This window comes from Clupea harengus, chromosome 13 (genome assembly GCF_900700415.2).
Source record: "Clupea harengus chromosome 13, Ch_v2.0.2, whole genome shotgun sequence".
Classification (NCBI taxonomy): Eukaryota; Metazoa; Chordata; class Actinopteri; order Clupeiformes; family Clupeidae; genus Clupea; species Clupea harengus.
The window spans coordinates 13,580,023-13,599,381 of NC_045164.1; the positions used below are offsets into that span (position 1 = coordinate 13,580,023).

Here is a 19,359-nt window from a genome sequence, read left to right on the forward strand (position 1 = left end):
TTTCGCTTGATCCTTTCAGGATCATTCACATGTGATTTGGTTTATTGTTTTCTGTTGCGCGTGGAGAGCAATGGGCTCTTTAGAACGCCGGCTCAGGTGTTAAGTGCTCTCTGTGGACTGTGAAAGGTTCCACAGGCAGCCAGAGAAAAGGCCGTCCTGAGGTTCAGCGTGGCAATGAGTATTAATCAAACTCTTTCAAATGAGAGCCTCGGACACAGAACAGCTGTGTTTTCTTTCGTCATGTTTGAACTGCAATGGAGGGAAAGAAAACAGGCAGTCAGGCGATATATGGTTTTGACATTTTGGAAAAGACAGAGGGAGTGCTCGTGGTTCTGCTCTTGGTTCTGCTCAGATCCGACGCTAGATGCGGGCTTGATTTACCAAAGCATTAAATACGATGAGAAGACAGTAAATAGCCATAGTGTCATTTCTGAGAGAGAAAATGCACGTCTTGGCTGTAAGAGGTAATATATCTCAAATAAAAAAACAGCAACACTTCCTTAGGAGACATATGTGCCACTACAAATGAAACTAAAAGCCACTAGCACTTGTTAGGTAGACCTGATGTATCCTCAACCATCTATCGTATTACATTCATTTGCGGCTGACAAGCATGGGTGTAAGTTCACAGCAGGAAAATGAAAAGTGTTACATTGAACAGACACACATATTCCCATAGTCCATTATCCTGAATTACTTCCAAAACAGGCCTTTACAGTAAATGAGCCACTGGATAAGCATCAGTTCTGACTGGGTGATGCATTTTAAAAGTGATTTATTGTATGTTTTCACCTATTAGTCCAGCCACACAGACTGGGCCGATGGGTTGTCTGGTCTCAGTCCAATGGAGGTTAAGTGGTCCATTTAGGAGGTGAAATGCAAGGAGGTGACCACTGTCCACCCACTCCACATGGCAGGCAGAAAATATCTTGGTCCTAATGTTTTCTCCTCTCCAATGCATGCCACACATGCACGCACACACACACACATTATGCACTCTCTCTCTCTCATTCCCTCTCACTCTCCCACACACACACACACACACACACACACACACACACATCTATTGATAGTGTCCAACCTTCAGAGAGCCTTGAGCAGTGACAAAGAACAGGACGCTGTGAATCGGGGAGAAGTGGCTGCCTGGTAAGCAACAGACTGAGCTGATCTGTTCCCATACTTTGCTGACAGGGACAGTCTGAGAGCTCTGTGTGACACTGATGAGCAGAATCACACTAAAGAAGAGAGAAAGGCCAGGACTGGAGACTGAAGGAGAGTAGGAAAACAACAACAGCAAGAATGCAGTCATTATGCGACTTTCTCTGAGTTATCATTCACTCCTTTCCTATCATGGAGGAGAGGCCCGAACTTCAAGCTGACACTTGTGAGTAGAAGTCGGCATGATCGTGGTTTACTGCTGACGGGGGTGAATAAAAACCAGCGCTCGCTTATCTAGTTATCAGGGTGACACATCGTCACTTCTTGTATTTATGAAAAGAAATGAAAGTGGTTAACAGAATGAAGGCCCACAGGTTGAAAAGTTTTTGATTAATCCTTAGCTGAAAGGATTTTATCCCCAACAATTATATGCAGCAAGGAAGGAAATTCCTGTGTCATTTAGCAGGTTCAGTCGTTAACGACGACGGCTACAGCACTGCACAGTGTATCTTTGTCTTGACCAGTCACTTCACTGGCAGCATGACAACTCATTCGTTTCTGCCAACGACGATTCTTCAGTGCAATTATCCTCTTAAGTATGAAGTTTAAGAATCACAGCCTGCCATTGAAAGATGACTCTACAGAAAAGACAAGTTAATGGAGTTTAAAGACAAAAATGATGCGCAGAGCGCTTGCAAATCTTCTAAAAAAGAAAGAAGCCGTCGATGGCTCCTGTTTAATTGTGGGATGAAATGGGATTCATGATCTGAGTAATTGACTGAGGAACCTGAGGTTAATGTTATTGCAGTTTACACACCCCACAAATCATGCTCTGACTTATTTCAGCAGATGAAGCTGAGCCACTCAGGCGTGGAATGGGGAATGTCATGGAAAGCAGAGGAGGGAACAATGAAATGCTTCTACAGTAGGCTTTCATTAGAATTAGAATAGAATAGAACTACAGGGCCTAGCTCACCATCAGCCCCTTTCAAATGAACTCATTATTAAGCTCATTGGTCTCAAGTGTAAATACTTTAAGTTATAAATGTACTATTAAACATGAAGCATAAAATATTACCACTTTTACAGTTAGTGTTACCTAAGACATCAATCATACAGCACACTGGTTTGGCGTTATGAAAGTTAGCCCTGTTTGTATAAGTTGTAGCTTTGGTTATGCAGTGTCATGTCTCAGTGTGCGGTAGAATAGAGAAATAATGACTTTAATCATTGCTTAGTGTAATGCAATATGGCTTACCATAGTCAAGTGCAAAATCTTCACCTCAGACACGGTGGAAAAGTAGAGCACAGGAAAAGGCAGGGAGAGTGTAAAAATGCAATTATCCTGATTATTCATTTTACATGAGGAACAGCATAATTGGAGACGCCAACCATCACAAAACACTCCTGATTCTATCCAGTTATGAAAATATAAAATTATGAGAGTCGATTATTTGTTCTGTTCGTGGCAAAGGTGCAGAATGTTATGTTTTTCACCACACGCTTATCAGCACAGAAAGAGAAAGAGCAAGAGAGGGAGATAGGGAGAGAGAGAGAGAGAGAGCAGAAGAAAAAGAGAGGAAGAGGCTGAGAGAGGGGAGATTTAGAAAGAGGTTCGGATACATGTTCAATTCCTTATAAGGCCGAACTCTTTAGCACTGAGCTCCTATCCATCTTTTGATGACACTAATCAGTAATCTCACTAAATTAGATTGCTGCCTGCTGCAGCTCGGGGATATTACACCATAAAACATGTGACCTTAGGAGACCCTCCATCCTCCCTCAGCTCCCCCCACTGACACCAACCGTGAGAGGGGCAGGACAATTGTTTACAGCGAGCTCTAGTGTGGTCATAAGTCAGTGTGCAAGCCAGCCTGCCTCATACAAACCCACAGTCTTGTTATGGTAAAAGAGGAGTATACTATACAACAAACACTGTCAACATGTCTAATATAGGTATCTTTTTATGGGAGGATGTATTTCATGGATATTTATGTATTTCAATGTTTATTTTAAGATGTCAACCGTGTAGTACCTCTCTCACTTGACTCTTTCTCTTAACAATCAAAGAGTGGTTTAGGATCAGCCGTTTGCCATAGCCAAAGAGCAGTCAAAAACTCTTCATCAACAAATGAAAACATCCTTTTCAATGTACGATGTACTTCCAGATATTTGATATATTCATAAACACCTCAGATCTATTTCCCACTGTGAATAGACTATCCGTTTTATGTGGAGAGAGGAACGGGTTGGTGAGTGATGGACAGATTATGGTAATTGTCTGGTTGCCTCCTCCTGTGTCTGGTGGCACCTGGAGCTCACGGGTATTAGAAGACGCTTTAAGATTCAGACTGGGAGTGCGGACTGCGGAGGGTGCCTTACCAGTTGCCCAGAGACATTCCTGCCCTTTCCCCTATGCCACTCAGAGGCTATGGCAGAATGTCAGTCCCACTGTGCCAGGCTGAGGTGCCTCTGTTAACACAAATCACATGGAAGAACAGAGACGCTGAAATCCCCATTGCTTCAGAGTAGTTTATTATGGATTTATCTGGCACATGTGGGGCTTCGTTTCTCTGTTTTGGTCCTTGTTTGTTTCTCTTACTTGTTTGCTTCTGTTATGTCGGATTTTCTCAGTGGTCCTGAATGCAGTTGTCCTAAAAATACATTTGCTTGTGTCTGTGAGAAACAGAGGTAGAGGAAAAAACTTCCAGCATTTGCTGGATGTCTACTGATATTTCATGGCCAGGCCGATGTGGACTGGTCATTGGGAAGTTCGGGAATTTTCCCAGTGGTCCAGTCTTGCGAGGGCCGGTCAGCTTTTTTTTTTAAGCATTATATAGCCCAAAGCGTCACAGACTACGGGTTTGATATAATACAGATATTCAAAAGGCAATCTTATCTGCAGCGACATAGCTGGTGCAATCTGTAATAGCAGTGAGAGATGGGTCAGTTCATTCCATGTGCTTTCGAAACACGCAGAGAAAGAGGAACTCTGCAGCCAGCGGTGCAGGCAAGGAGTTTGATTGTTAGTCGTCACCTTAGAGTGCAAACATACTGACTTACTTCAGCAGTCTGCTGCACGTGATTACAAAGAGAGTAGCGAAGAGGCACGAGCATCTGAGAGGACTGAGGCTGTGACATGTTAGGTGTTGTGAACTACTGTAGCTAAATTAAGTTATTAAAGAGCTAAATAACTGGTGTTTCAATGTGTTTCAAGACACACTGCAGGCTTGGCACTTTCCAAGGTTTAACACTGGATTTCTTTAAAGTGCTCAACATTTTTGGGGGAAATGGTCATGGTCATCGACTCTATGAAGTAATGAGAATGGGCTGTTCATGTCTCTGGAGAAGGCCTACTCATCCATTTGTTTTTGCATTATAGCCTATGAGGCATACAATATTTGCTAGCCAGCCCAACAGTAAAAATGATGTCTGTGAAATAGTTCCTGTACACTCTACACAAATAGGTGAGGGAGGGCCAAAACCAGCACAGATTCAATAGTATAGCCCAACACAGACAATACAGAAAACAGATTGTGTTCATTAATGTTTTAAAAAATGATTAGTTGATCGATAAAAGTCATAAAAGTGTCTAAAATATGGCAAACAACCTAAGATTCCAAACTAGCAGGTTTCCACAAGGAGCTTCTCCAAGTTTCTAGGACTCAAGTAGGCAAGATGGCGTTATATTCTGTGTCCCCTTCTTCAAACCGGTCGCCTGGAAATAACTTGTATATGGATAATAATGCTGTCATGGGGGCACCCTGCTGTTAAATTACTTTCCACAGGTTACATACAACCGCTGCGCCCTTTGACCCCACAGGTTAATGGAGAGAGACCCTAGATCAGCACTGCAGTACCTGAGCTACGCATTACCACACCGACATTCCCATCAGAAAATGGTCCCCGGTAAAGATGATAAATGAAGACAAAACACCGCCCTAAGGATTTCATCATGCTTTTAAAGAGCTGGTATGATGGGAGATGTGCTATACTGAAAGTATGGAAGTAGATAAATGATTGGGGAAACTGTGCAAAATGTTATCCTAAAATAGCTTGAGAAATAGCCTGACCTTTCAGAAAGATCAGCAACATGGTCCTCTTCTTGCCTTTCTCTCTCTGGTGATTTTGGATGAAGTTAAAAGGAGATTGTGTTCCATATGATACCATCATAACTGGTTTGTACACAGAACATCAAACTTTGTGGGCATGATACCACAGCAGTATATCTGGTTGTTGTTGTGATATTGCGGCTATTTACAGTGGTTATATAATCTTAATTAATTAAGACCTTTGTCAGTTTTTTTTAATGGCACACACGACACACTGGAACACACACGTGCATATATGGAGGCGACACAGGACACACACACACACGCAGGTAGGCCTGAGGTCGCGGTGAATTTATTTTCTGCTTTTTCCCATCCTGGACCGTCCTTCCTCAAGGACCCCCCAGGAGCAGTGGCCAGCTTTGCAGCGCCCGGGGACCAAGTGAAGTGAACTGTCCATCTTTGGTCAGGGATGGACATGAGTTCTGTTATTTTGCATGTTTTTACTGTTGGGGTTCTTAGTGGAGCAAACCCCTTGTGAACACGGGGAGAACATGCAAACTCCACACAGAAAGGCCCGGGAGATAGCCCACCTGAGCACTGTGCACTCTGGGGAGGACCTGCCCCCCAGAGCCAACAGCGCCCCATGCGGGAATCGAACCCATGACCTTCTTGCTGTGAGGCAGCAGTGCAAGCAACTGAGCCACCGTGTCAAACATGTGGCAAACATTACAAATATACAGTACTCTCTGAATAGTCACACATTAACATTTAACAATTAACATATAAAAGACCAATGACCTTGGAAAATAGTTGCTCCAACATGCATTGCTGATTCTGGCATAGATTAGCATAGCCTGTAAAGAACTGAAGCGATCACTAAAACAGGCTATACTAATTAAAGCCAGAATCATCAATTCCAATCTTCTGATTTTAAGTTTCTCCCAAACGTAGTTCCACTGCAAATGAAAGGTTTTACGTTAGCATCAAAGGTAGGCAGTGATGTGAGACAGAAGGACAGGAACCATGGGATGGAATGTATTTTGCTGTAAAATGTACAAAATGTAACCTCAACCTCTGACTGTTTTTGAACGACAAACGCCCTCAAAGGGTTTGCTCTTTGCCAAAGCACACTTATTCAGGCTAATGTCACAACAGTGAATTTACTCCCTCTAACATCCATCCCCCAATCCCAGTCTCCAGCTGCCCTCGGCCGTGAGGCCCAGGGAGTCTGCCGTCGGCGGCTACCTGGGCCTCCTTTACGGATCAGGCTGACGACACTGATAAGAAGTGGAGGGTGGGGATAAATCAGCGCTTGGCTAATGGAGTGCAGAGCTCCAGTTGTCTGAGACTGAGGATGGGGTTCTACTGGGCTGCTGCCTCAGGTCTGATGCACACCTGGCTAGTGTTCTCAGAGTTACGGAGACCTAACGTGACACTTTCTGCCAAGCTGTTTCAATGATGTGTCTGATAGAAAACAGAGGAGGAGACCTGTGCTGGGAGTGTATTAGGTCATTCTGAATGTACTGCCATATGACTTGGATAGTAAGAGTATATGTTTAGCCTTTATACAGGTTTACATTTATAACATAGTTGATCAATTATAAAATGACAAACATATTCTATGCTAAACATATCCATAAAGAGAAATACTGTTTACAGCATAAAACAAACTTTATTTGATAAAATAAAGGTGTTGATGCTTACAACAAATTAAATGATTTTTAGGGAAGCAGTCAAACCATATTTCAAATTTTACACAGAGAAGTTAAATTAACTCTTACATTTTTTTTTTTTTTGAAAATCCATTGAATGCAGCCTGTACAGATAATAATCTAAGTATGTGTGGAATATGTCTGGGGAGCAGGCAGATCTGAAGCCCTCCAACAGACACAGAAGCATTTCCTACTGAGAACAAGGTCACTGCCACAATATCACACTAGATGTAGCAAAAAAGGAACATCAATTCTGAAAAGGTAAATTGAGTTTCATTCCCATGGCTCACAACATATCAAAGAAAATGGCTCAGCACTATGGTGATATTATTTTTCAGCAGGGTGAGGCTATACATCTATGTAGAATCATTAGGATGAGGCTATACATCTATGTAGACTCGTCAGCAGGATGAGGCTATACATTTATGTAGAATCATTAGGATGAGGCTATACATCTATGTAGAATCATTAGGGTGAGGCTATACATCTATGTAGACTCGTCAGCAGGATGAGGCTATACATCTATGTAGAATCATTAGGATGAGGCTATACATCTATGTAGAATCATTAGGGTGAGGCTATACATCTATGTAGAATCATTAGGATGAGGCTATACATCTATGTAGAATCATTAGGGTGAGGCTATACATCTATGTAGAATCATTAGGATGAGGCTATACATCTATGTAGAATCATTAGGGTGAGGCTATACATCTATGTAGAATCATTAGGATGAGGCTATACATCTATGTAGAATCGTCAGGATCAGCCTATACATCTATGTAGACTCGTCAGGATAAATGACTCCTCTCCACTCCTTGGGCCATATTTACTCATCGTGTTCAAAGCAGACATTTCCATTTCCTTGCATCATGCTCACCCCACCTGCCAGTGGGTCTCCCTCCATGAAATATTGAATCTCATACAATGAGAGTAGAGGCAGACCAATATACACAAACACACACATGCACACTCAAGCCACAGTACACACACACACACACACACACACAGTTTGATCCAAATGGGTTTATCTAATCAATTGTGTTTGTGTTCTTGGGCAGTGGTTGCACATTTAGCAAGAATTTCGAGAATTTGGTGTTGGTGTTATGAGCATATGTATGATCATGATCTGTATTAGTTGGATTTATTTACCATTGAATTTCTCCATTATCTTCAATCAGTGGGACCAGCAGAGAACACATATGGGGGTGTGTGTGGGGGGGGGGGGACTTGTGCTCTGGTTTTGAAGAGCTGAGACTGTATTTTAAGGCTGGGTTGGAGTCGGTTCTTTAAAACTCTCAATTGTGGTCATCATTGATTTTCTGGCTGATTTTAAGTGGTCTTGATGCGTTTGAATAATAATAAAAAATGCAGTCATGTAAATAAATTCTCTCTAATTCATTATGATTGCTTTCATTCCTTGGTTTTTAATTATATGTGTATATATATATATATATATATATATATATATATATATATGTGTATATGTGTGTGTGTGTGTGTGTAATTATTATTTTGTATTTCTTTTTTATTTTACCTTTCACTTTCAAAAGCAGTACCCATTTAGTTTTCTCTATTGTTTTTCCTCTTTCCCAACTTGCCAAGAACATTTCCTAGCTATATTTCCCATGAGACATCCCAGTACCTTCTCCACCACATTTCATTTTATGAAAGTTATCATTACTTTCACCTGTCTTAGAGTTTCTAGTAAATGCAAATGTGAACGTTGTTGTCTCCATTGTAATTGCACCCTTTACTCACGCAGTTTGTTTACCCACAACATGTGCACCAACCTAACATAGAGTCTGTTACCATAACTACATCATTTACCACTCTTAAATTGGGATGCTTGTTAATCAGATTATTTCTGATACTTTTACTAATGACATCCCCTTGAATATTCTCTCCAAACTTCTTTCCAGTAAAACAACCATGTCACATCTCAGATGAGCAAACACAAGGGATAGCAAACAAGTTAATCATAAGCTCAAGCTAATCAGGTTTCTGCATTTGTTCAGCTGAAATGTCAGAAAACATCAAAAATATTAACTTCATTTACAGCTCCCATTTCATATTTTAGAATATAATAGAAAAGTCTTTATTTGTCATTGTATTCGCATACAACGGAATTAGGAGCGCTGCTCCTGTTGGTGCGACAAGGTCATTTTAGCTCACTGGCTATTGGTTATTCATCTTCACCAGGTTCTGTCTACACAAGGACTAGAATTGGCCAATCCTGCTGGAACTTCTCTTGCATTAAAACCATCTGAAATGATTTCACAGACTAAGTCCCTCAAGAGGTATTGGTTTCGTAGTTGCCAGCCATGTTGAGGTGAGGAGTCCAGTCCCAAAATGAGGCACAGGAGTTTGGTGAAAACAACCTCCACTGCTGGCAGCCGTTCTCCACTTCTCCTGCCTTACAGAACCCCTCTTACACATCCATTTCCTCCATGCACACAACTCACTCTCTCTCATTCTCTCTCTCTCTCCCTCTCATTCTCACTCTCTCTCATTCTCACTCTCTCTCATTCTCTCTCTCTCTCATTCTCACTCTCTCTCATTCTCACTCTCTCTCTCTCTCTCATTCTCACCCTCTCTCTCGCTCTCTCATTCTCACTTTCTCTCTCCCTCATTCTCACTCTCTCTCATTATCACTCTCATTCTCATTCTCTCATTCTCACTCTCTCATTCTTACCCTCTCTCTCATTCTCACTCTCTCTATCTCTCCCTCTCTCTCGCTCTCTCATTCTCACTTTCTCTCTCTCTCATTCTCACTCTCACTCTCTCTCATTCTCACTCTCACTCTCACTCTCACTCTCATTCTCATTCTCACTCTCACTCTCACTCTCTCACTCTCACTCTCACTCTCTCTCTCTCTCTCATTCTCATTCTCATTCTCTCTCATTCTCACTCTCTCACTCTCACTCTCATTCTCAGTCTCATTCTCTCACTCTCATTCTCACTCTCTCTCTCATTCTCATTCTCATTCTCTCTCACTCTCACTCTCACTCTCACTCTCACTCTCACTCTCACTCTCCTTCTCACTCTGAAACTGCAGCTTCTATACACTTTTCTCCAGTAATACACATTACTCAACAAAGAAAAGTATCAATTTGAATCATTTTTCAGTAGTGTGTGTGTATGTGTGAGTGTGGAAGCATGGGAGGTATGAGACTGCACTGGCTCCCTATTCATCAGTCATTTACGATAAGGCCGTCAGCACTCTGTGTGCGTGTACTCTAGGGAAATGAACAGCTTGGCCTCTGCCTCACGCCACAATCAGTCACCAATTCCTTCAGATGCTTTTCAGATCCCAACAGTGCGACGGGCAAAGAAGTGAAAAGCAGACATATTTAGCAGGACAATTTAGAGACTGTGGTAACGTGTGGCCGTTTCACCTCAAAGTGCATTCATTTCTCCTACCTGAACTGTGAAGTCCATTATCCCGCTTACACCATGGTTGCCACTATTGTGTTGTGTTGCAAATATGATTTCCACATTTTGATGACTAAAACTGACTGGTTTGTTGAACTACTTCTTTCTGACCCACATTGAAGCTATGTTGGAAATGTCCACTTGCCCACTGTATAGTGCACTACATAGTAAATTAGCCATTTTGTAGTACATGTTGTACATTTTGTAGAGCCCATCTTTCTTCAGTATACCACAGTTCAGTGCAATGTAAACAAACTCAAGACCATCAGTTTACATGTTCGTCACCAGTTGGATATGCCTAAATAATGCCTGAAATTTTAAAATAAAGTTATGTCTGAGAACCTTTACAAACAGAGTCCACCACAAATGGTTTTGGTTTAATGTTACTTTTTCTTATAGTCTATAATAAATCTTAATCTTAATTGTGTACAGTAAAGGAAATCAACAAAATGATCTGAATGACTGATAAAACAAAAGCCACAATAAGCTTTTAAATGAAATGGAAAATAAATATGCATTTTAGCTAAATATCCCACTTGTTGCCTTGTAATGGCATTTTATTCATTTTACTGAAGGTACGCATCTCTGTTGTGTTACTATGTTGCTAAGTTACCGACATTAAGACAATGTTTTGGGATGTAGTGTAACGAATATAGTGCCTGTTGTTTTAACATCTGATTCCCTACATAGTGAACTCAATAGATTTGTCTAGTGGACAATCCAAAGCTTTAGTCTTTTTTTAACTTACAGGACAATCTGCCATTTCTATTTCTAAATAGATGGTTGCTATTGGCCAAAGCCCTGACGTTCCAAAGTACAGTTCCATACCTCTCGTTGCTAAGCTAGCATGTCCCAGCATTCTGTTGAGCCTTACATTAAATCATGAAATCACTGTGGTCCTTAGCCCAAATGCAGTGTAACGGTACTAAAAGCCATTTCAGACATAAGGAACAAATTGCTACTCTCTGTACTTCCGATGGTCCACTAATTTGCAACTTAATTTAAACTTCACAATGAACTTCGTGAATTGATATGCAAGTGCTTCATAGGTGTGCAAGTATCAAAATTAAATTAACATTCTAAAGAACGTGTCACAATAGGAAATTCAACAAAGCCGTGTTGTAATGTATCATAAATGGATCAGAATGATCCCCGTAGAACAGCTCAAACCAGAGGGCAATATTGGTTGAGGAAAAAGAAAAAGAATTATATAATAATATACTGTATATATATATATAGTTGTGTCAATATATGGTAGTCGGAATATCCAGAAATACTGTATGATATTGAGTAGCAGATCAAATTTGGTATAACAGAGTTCAACAATGGATCTTTTATTTTGGAATTTCCAACATTATAAATGCACTTTGAAACTATGAATAGACTGCTAGGGTATCAAGCCTTGGAGGGAACATGCAAAATCCACCAACACATGCACTCTCTCTTTCTCACACACATACACACACACACACACACACACACACACACACACACACACACACACACACACACACACACACACACACACACACACACAAACACACAGACTAACAAAGTATATATAGTCTCTCACCAGCAGTACACCATCATTTTTTTGCCATGTGGAAAAATACTGTAGAGACAGGAGGGCATTCAAGGCCCCTGCTAATCACTTGGTGGTCAACAAGGTATTGGTCCTGATCTTGATGGCATGCGAGATTTCATTAAATTAAATTTTCCAGAACCACAGTCAATATATTATCCTGACAGAGGAGAGCCCCAAGTTTCTGTAATTGAAAAAGTGATTGTGTTTTCCTTGTGCCCTCACTTCATGGTTGTGTTAGTCTTGGGATATGCTGGAATGGGAATGTTCATGATCTTAAGGTTCCTGAGAAAGTTCTGGAAACGTGTAGATACAGAAAATAAGTCAGGTTGCATACAATTAAAATTCCAGCTAAGCCCAGAGCACACCCTTTTCCACTTGGCACGAATTGAACTCGAGGGGAAACTAGTGAATTCTGGTAAAGTTGGAAGCAAAAGCAGCAACAGACTTATTAACAAGGAGAGGAAATTGTAGACAGAAGAAACCCATTTCACTCTAGCTTGGACAAGCTTGACACAGTGACAACAGCCCTTCCCCTGGGTAACGATGCAGTCATTTCTCTTGATGTAGGCATTTGTGAAGGGGGAAGAGATAGTGAGCTCACTGCTTAGCTATTCCCTCGACACACCACGGCCCGTAGATGCAGTATTGCCATGACTGACTCAAGATAAGTGCTGCGCAACTTATTTTCTTTTTGGTGTAATTGCAGTGCATCATTTCCATGGTGATGACTTTGGGCAAAAACACCACTTTCCCCGAGTTATCAGTATTGAGTGAAATCCAGGGACGTGGGAAATGGGAAAATGGGAAACATATAAATTAGATTTCCATATCATTTCAGACCTATGTATTACTCGCACATAGTATGCTCTGTAAAAATCCACACGGTCTCACAGGTTAACCATTTCTAATCACAGAGTACTACCTATGAAATAGCTGTAACTGTGCAATCAACTCATATCCAGATTTGAGACTACAAGAAGGTTCTTTAACATGTGTTGAATGCCTGAGGAATTTCAAGTGGCCTTTTCTGACTGGATGACTGCTTCCCTGCAGCCTTCACAGGCAGCCAATTAAAAAGTCATCCGAGACATTCATTCTCCCTCTCCCACTTTCTCTCTCCCCGTCTCTATCCCTCGCTCTCTCTCTCTTCCTTTATTTCAGAACCTTTCCGTTATCGGTTTCTCTCAGCTCCTATCTTTCCATTCCTGTCCACCCTGTCCGTCCCTGTTTGGTCAGGCCTCTTCTTTTAATTAATTCCACAAGCTAATTAATGAGACTATCCACATTAACTGCAACCTCAAACAAGATGAACTTACACAAACACAGACACAGTACTCTGAAACCCTGAAGCATGACCGTTTGAAGCTTCCAAGCACCAAATGTTTTCCATAATCCCGGAATACTGGCAACATTGACCACATCAGCCTGCGCTACGTGTAAAAAAAACGAACCCTGTGGAGAGTTGACAAATTCAAACAATAAGGCTTATTTGGCAATGTGGGCAATCCAGTTTAAGTCCGGGTACATCAGACAGACTTGAGTCAGATCGCATTTCTCTCTGCGCCTTAAAGTGGCTTACATACTTTCAGTGGGTGAGAGTGGGATTTCAGCTCAATGCTGGTTTTGGGTGTCAGTTTTCATAAGCTCAACTCTTGTTCTCTGGAGCATAACTCCAGGGTGCCTGGACAGTGATTCAGTTCACCTGCCAGTCTGTCTGCTTCCATCGCTGTAAATGTACATGAAACCAGAAGTCAACCCTGCACTTGTTTGTCTGATTCTGGCTCAGATTGTGCATACCATTTACAATCATGAACCACTTTAAAATGGAATGACATTTTAAAATGATTGAACATGAGAAGAGTTTTGTCTTTTCACAATATTGTGGTATACCTGTACCATGTACAAAAGTTGCCCTAAAAGTCCAGCTTCCATAGAGTTCAAATACAGTATTGTACCACACTTCTCTGATCATTTTATTTTAATTTGGTTTTAAGAGTAAACTGATTGAATAACATACAGCACTTGACAATGGCATTGTACAAATCTAGCACCACAAACATGGGATCAAAACCTCCATGATGGTAGCCACATCACCTTAGATCTAGAACACAGGATGTAAAACAGTCCACGTTAATGCAGAAGATGTCTAAACAGTACCCATCTATAAGCATTGTCTTACACACACACACCAAGATGGCGTGGCATGTTTTAAACTCCCACTGTGATCGATTATGATGTGCATCTGTGCATTATGCATCTGGTGGCTTTGAAATGTCTCTCTCTCTCTCTGTCGCTTGTGCACACTCCCCTCTCAAGACAATCTCTTAATTAAGTTCTAAAGATTTTCTCCTGATGTATTTACCAACCATGACATTCAGAGCGGAAAAAAAGCAGTTTCTACTTGGGGAAAACAAATCAATTTAGTGTTTAAATTAGCAGTAACCAGGGCTACATCCCTTAACCCCATGCAGACGGTGGGAGCAGGAAATAAACGAGAGGCACACGAGCTGAACGGGAGCAGCAGGACCTCAAAACATTTTCATTTTGGAGGTTTTCACATCTAGCAATGTGCACAACGCAACATGCCCAGGAGAAATCTTCTAATGCATCAGTTTCAGCAAGTGCCGATCAATAGCAAAATTCTCACGGCCAAAGAAGGCAATAAATGTCTTCAGAGGCTGGCCTGCATTTCTATTTGTGTGTTGTTTTATTGGTTTCCCCGGTAAACCAGCAATGGCAAAGCAACAGATAATTGGATCAAAATTCAAGTTGCCACTAGCATTTAGTCCAGTCCCGACCTTCGCCTGCGTTGACCGTTGAGTCGGACATCGTGCCCCAAGATCTACTCTCTCACATGTTAAGTCAAACTTGAGGGGTGAGCTCTCTGGAGATCCTGACAGCAGGCACATACTTATTTACAAACTCAGAGACACAAACACTTCAGCCATTTCAGAGATTGTGTCACTCTGTCTCTTCTTTCTATCATTGTTTCTCTCTCACCCAGTCTCTCTCACTCTGTCTCTTTTTTCTCTCTCACCCAGTCTCTCTCACTCTGTCCTTGCCCACTGAAGTCAGATAAGACAACTGCACTGAAGATATATTTCAATTACAGCCAGAGTCCAGTGAAGAGACACAGAATGTGATGTGAGGGGTAATGAGGATCCACAGGATTACATCTGACAGGCATAAGTCTCCCCTCTTCAAAATCCCAACCCAACCAAGGCCTCTGCCATGCCTGATACAAATGGGTGTCTTCTACCTTGAACCAATTAGAATGTACTTTTAAGGACTGTAAATTGCTCAAATGTTTTCTTTCCTGTGTTGTTACTGGAAATGGAGGACTATCTGGCAACATTTGAGACTTGAAATGTTTAATGAAAAAACAAACTATGAAAACCTATTTAGAGAACTATGTAACAAGTCTGTGATTCAGCTAGAGAAGTTGGAACCTTTTTACTTCATGTTTTGTGATACCTACTGCTATGTGTTTTAATTTTTCTGATTTGAGTTTAGCTCTGTGATCTGAAAAAATTGAACATTTCAAAAAGTACCCTGTTCAATCAGATAGACAGAAAAAGTAAACGAATGAAGCTAACAGAAAGGACAAGCTAATTTACATTTTGTACCAAGATATAGAATTACTCAAATTTGACTGGCCAACTTTAGTTAACTATTTAAAACAAACTTTTTAACAAATAAATAAGCACACATTTATTTTCAATTGTACAATTATACCATTATAGTACACACAGAAACTGGTCATTTCACTCTCTATGTTTTCATTTAATTAAGAGATTTTAGTTTTTCATCTTTTACAAACAGTCATTTAAAAAAATTGCAAAAACTTCAATTGCAAGCTATCATTAAAAATGTAAAAACCTAGCCTTGTACATGAAACCTGTCACAGGCCTGCTAGATGAATGTGTGGAGTGACTGGATCTACAACAGATAAAAAACTTCCAAAAGCCTGCCACACAGGAATCAGTTAAAGCCCAACCACCATTTGCGATTTTCTTTTAATATTTCCAGACAGTATTTTGGTCTCTCGCATAACAACTTTATCTCAATTTTCTAACACTCAGATTTTGCAGAACTTTTATGTACCATGCCTTTCAAAAGACTTGCATATCTGACCGATGCACACAGCCCTGTTGCTAAGCTGCAATAACTCCTATGAGTCCTGCCCACCACGCCACCTGTTATTTATTGCTGTGGGCAAGCCACCATGTGGGGCACTTACCATCAGGTGCAGGGAGGTGGAGAGTATCAAAGTCACCTCTTAGCAGAGCACAGGTCTGTGTCTGCATGCTGTAACTGTGAGAACAGGTCCTCGCAATGAGTCATGATGCCTTGGGAGCCTGGGAAGGGACACACACACAAACACCATGAATGTCACCTTGAGGGCCTTTGATAAAACACACACACATATAGCGCATTACAGATATGTTGCAAATTTATACACATGCTCGCTGTAATCGACATGTATTATCAAGAGGAGCATCTTCAAAGAGAATTCCTGTTTGTTCGATTTATTCACAGATATGATTAACCCTTGGCCCAACTGGATAAGAGCTCATAAGTAAGTGGGCTGTTTCTGTTCTGTGTTTTGTTTCATAAAAAAAAAACACAAAAAAAACAAAAGACAAGCCAAGAAAAATGCCAACATTCCAGTACCAAGGATAATCACCAGTTGCATGAATGGGCCATTCTATCCCGTGTCGTTCACCCTAAAAGGTTTCACCAAGCTCAAACAAACGAGCCTACTGACGAATATAGGGACATCAGAAAACAAGACAACCACAGAAAATCCCCTCTTTCCTTATATAGCCCTGTGGACATCTTCCTCCTGTCTATGGTGTGGCATGGGCAAAGTCACGGAGAGGTTACCAAAGCTCATTACAGCTTCCCAAAACCTCAGACAGAGGATATGAGCCCGGCCTCCCCCCCATGATGTGTTCCCAAGCTAAATATAATGTTTTCAAACACAATGTCCTCATGCGCATGGACTGCTAATGGCAGTACAGGCCAGAATCAAAGGAAACTCATTACTGGTGGAATTCGGAGCAGGAAGCGGCAGCACTGGAGCTACTTTCACTGCTCACCTCAATGCCGATGCTATCTTTGCATATTTCTAGGATGATATTGCACCAGCATATTTCTAGATCCCATATCAGCTCTATTTGGCTTTTTCCTTGTGTTCCTACTGTGTTGTCCTCTGCGGAAATATTTCATTTTTCTTAGGAGTTATGAGCTCCCTTTCAGTCTGCAGAGACAGGTTATGACCTCCCTTTCAGTCTGCAGAGACAGGCGGCGATGCAGGTGTAAGAACTGTCAGTTGAAGATTTGGGAAATTAGCAGATTTGCCAGCTTTCCCAACAAGAGAAAGCAGGTAGTGGAAGGCCAAAGAATCATCTGATGTCTCTACCTCCAGCTCCAAACCCACCTCATATAGCCCCCACCCCCACCACCTCCCCACTCCACAGATCTTCTGCCTGAAGGTCAAACCACTCTGAAGTGGCTGCTTCAGCCCCAGTCTCAAGGACACATATAGTTGATGGAGAGTTAATACATCCAGAAACCAGAGATAATTAAGGGAAGAATAGATCTCGCTTTTGTCACTATTCCCTCCAGAGAAAGAGCTCCATGCACAGCACCAGCTATGTCATAATGGCATTGTGTAGGGCTGGTAGTGGCACTGTGCCATCCGCACTTAAATGAGAAAATGTCCTTGAAGTGCCCTTTCTATTCTGCCTATGAGGGCTATATAGAAGCACAGCATAGGCGGACATGTGAATCTACACATATGGACACGAGTTGGTATATTTAGGCATACATTACATGTACAGTACATCAAAACTACTTTTACATTTTAAGTTTAACAGTAAAGTCACTAATCACTGATCATATATCTTATAAGGTTGCGGCCTATTGGTTGTATGTTAGTCCCCTGTTGGTTGTATGTTAGTTCCCTGTTGGTTGTATGTAAGTTTCCCTGTTCTCTTTCAGCAGTCATTATCTCTGATGAGACGCATTGACCTTTGCATTCATTAGCATAATGCCACACACAGAGGATCAAGAAATATTTCTGTACGACATTCTCTGCAAGTAGTTTGGTCCAGCAGAAACCACATAACACAACCTGTACTCACTGAAGATGAATAAATCATACTCTCAATTTGAAATAAGCACCACAAATCATATAAATGTGGCAAATTTTACTGTCAACGTTTGGCAATTAATGAAGTTGGTAAAGTGCTGATTTTTGGGTTGTGAGCCCTTAAAATATATCCACAAACGAAATGCCCTGGTAAGTGAACAGCAGGGCACAGCAGTGTTTTCCTGTCACCTTCTTCCTGAATGCAATGTGATCGTGCCAGCTCTCAAAGGATTTCACCATCTCATCAAAGCACTGCAGTCCTCAAGTTAATAGAATTCAGTGACACAGCATGCACTTTTCACACACACACACACACACACACACACACACACACACACACACACACACACACACACACACACACACACACACACACACACACACACACACACACACACACACACACACACACACACATCCTTGCATACACACACATATCCGCACAGAGAAAATTGGGGGACAGGACCTTGGTTTTTAATGAAGCTGGAGCAGTTAAACGGCAGTTCATTCCCCTCCCCTCCCCTCCCCTCCCCGTGTCTTTGGGGCCGGGCCGAAAGCATAAGAAGTGGCCCCGCAGATTTATTTATTTAACCTCGGCATTCCTTCACCCCGAGTGAACATACTCCAATCTATACGGCAGATAGGGTAATGTAAACCTGTCTGCTCGTGTCTTTGCGTCTGACACCTGCAGTCACATAGCCTTTCAAACATTGCTTATCTTCTTCTCGGGGGGGGGGGGGATCCATGAGGGGCCACTGTATGGAAGCACTAGTGATTGATTATTTGGGACATTCTGTTTCTGGAGATGTCACAGAAGTATGCATCAACCTCACAGCACAGTGTCAGGAACTAAGAACCATTTCAGGTACATGAACTGTAATTATCTATCAGATAGATGGATGGATACTTTATTTATCCCCAGGGGGAATTTAGGAAACTATCATGCAAAGAATATAGAATGATCACAGAATAATTGCTTACGTGAATCAAGTTACCGGTTCATATTGTATTCCCTTGAAAGCTTTTGTAAAATGAGATTATGATATATTATTGGGGTTGAACTGCTTTTTTTGCAGAAGGAACATGATTTTCACCATATATGCATCAGAGCTGTATCACAGTCAGACATTTTAGTTCTGCTTTGATAACAGCCATTGTGTTCCACTGTATGTATTTGATCACTCTGTTGAGTTATTAAGCTATGATACCCAACAGATATACAGATATGTTGTTTCATAATAAAATAGGGAAAAGAGAAAA

At 41.3% G+C, this 19,359-nt stretch overlaps 1 protein-coding gene across 1 annotated transcript in view; it reads right to left on the bottom strand.

Annotated features, from left to right (window-relative positions):
* chrm3a (cholinergic receptor, muscarinic 3a) overlaps nucleotides 1-19,359 on the bottom strand; it is a 65,845-nt gene that overhangs the window by 27,833 nt on the left and 18,653 nt on the right. Inside the window, exon 2 of the mRNA XM_031578750.2 lies at nucleotides 16,183-16,300. The gene's annotated coding sequence lies outside the window, so the exon portion shown is untranslated. The remainder of the gene's footprint in view (nucleotides 1-16,182; nucleotides 16,301-19,359) is intronic.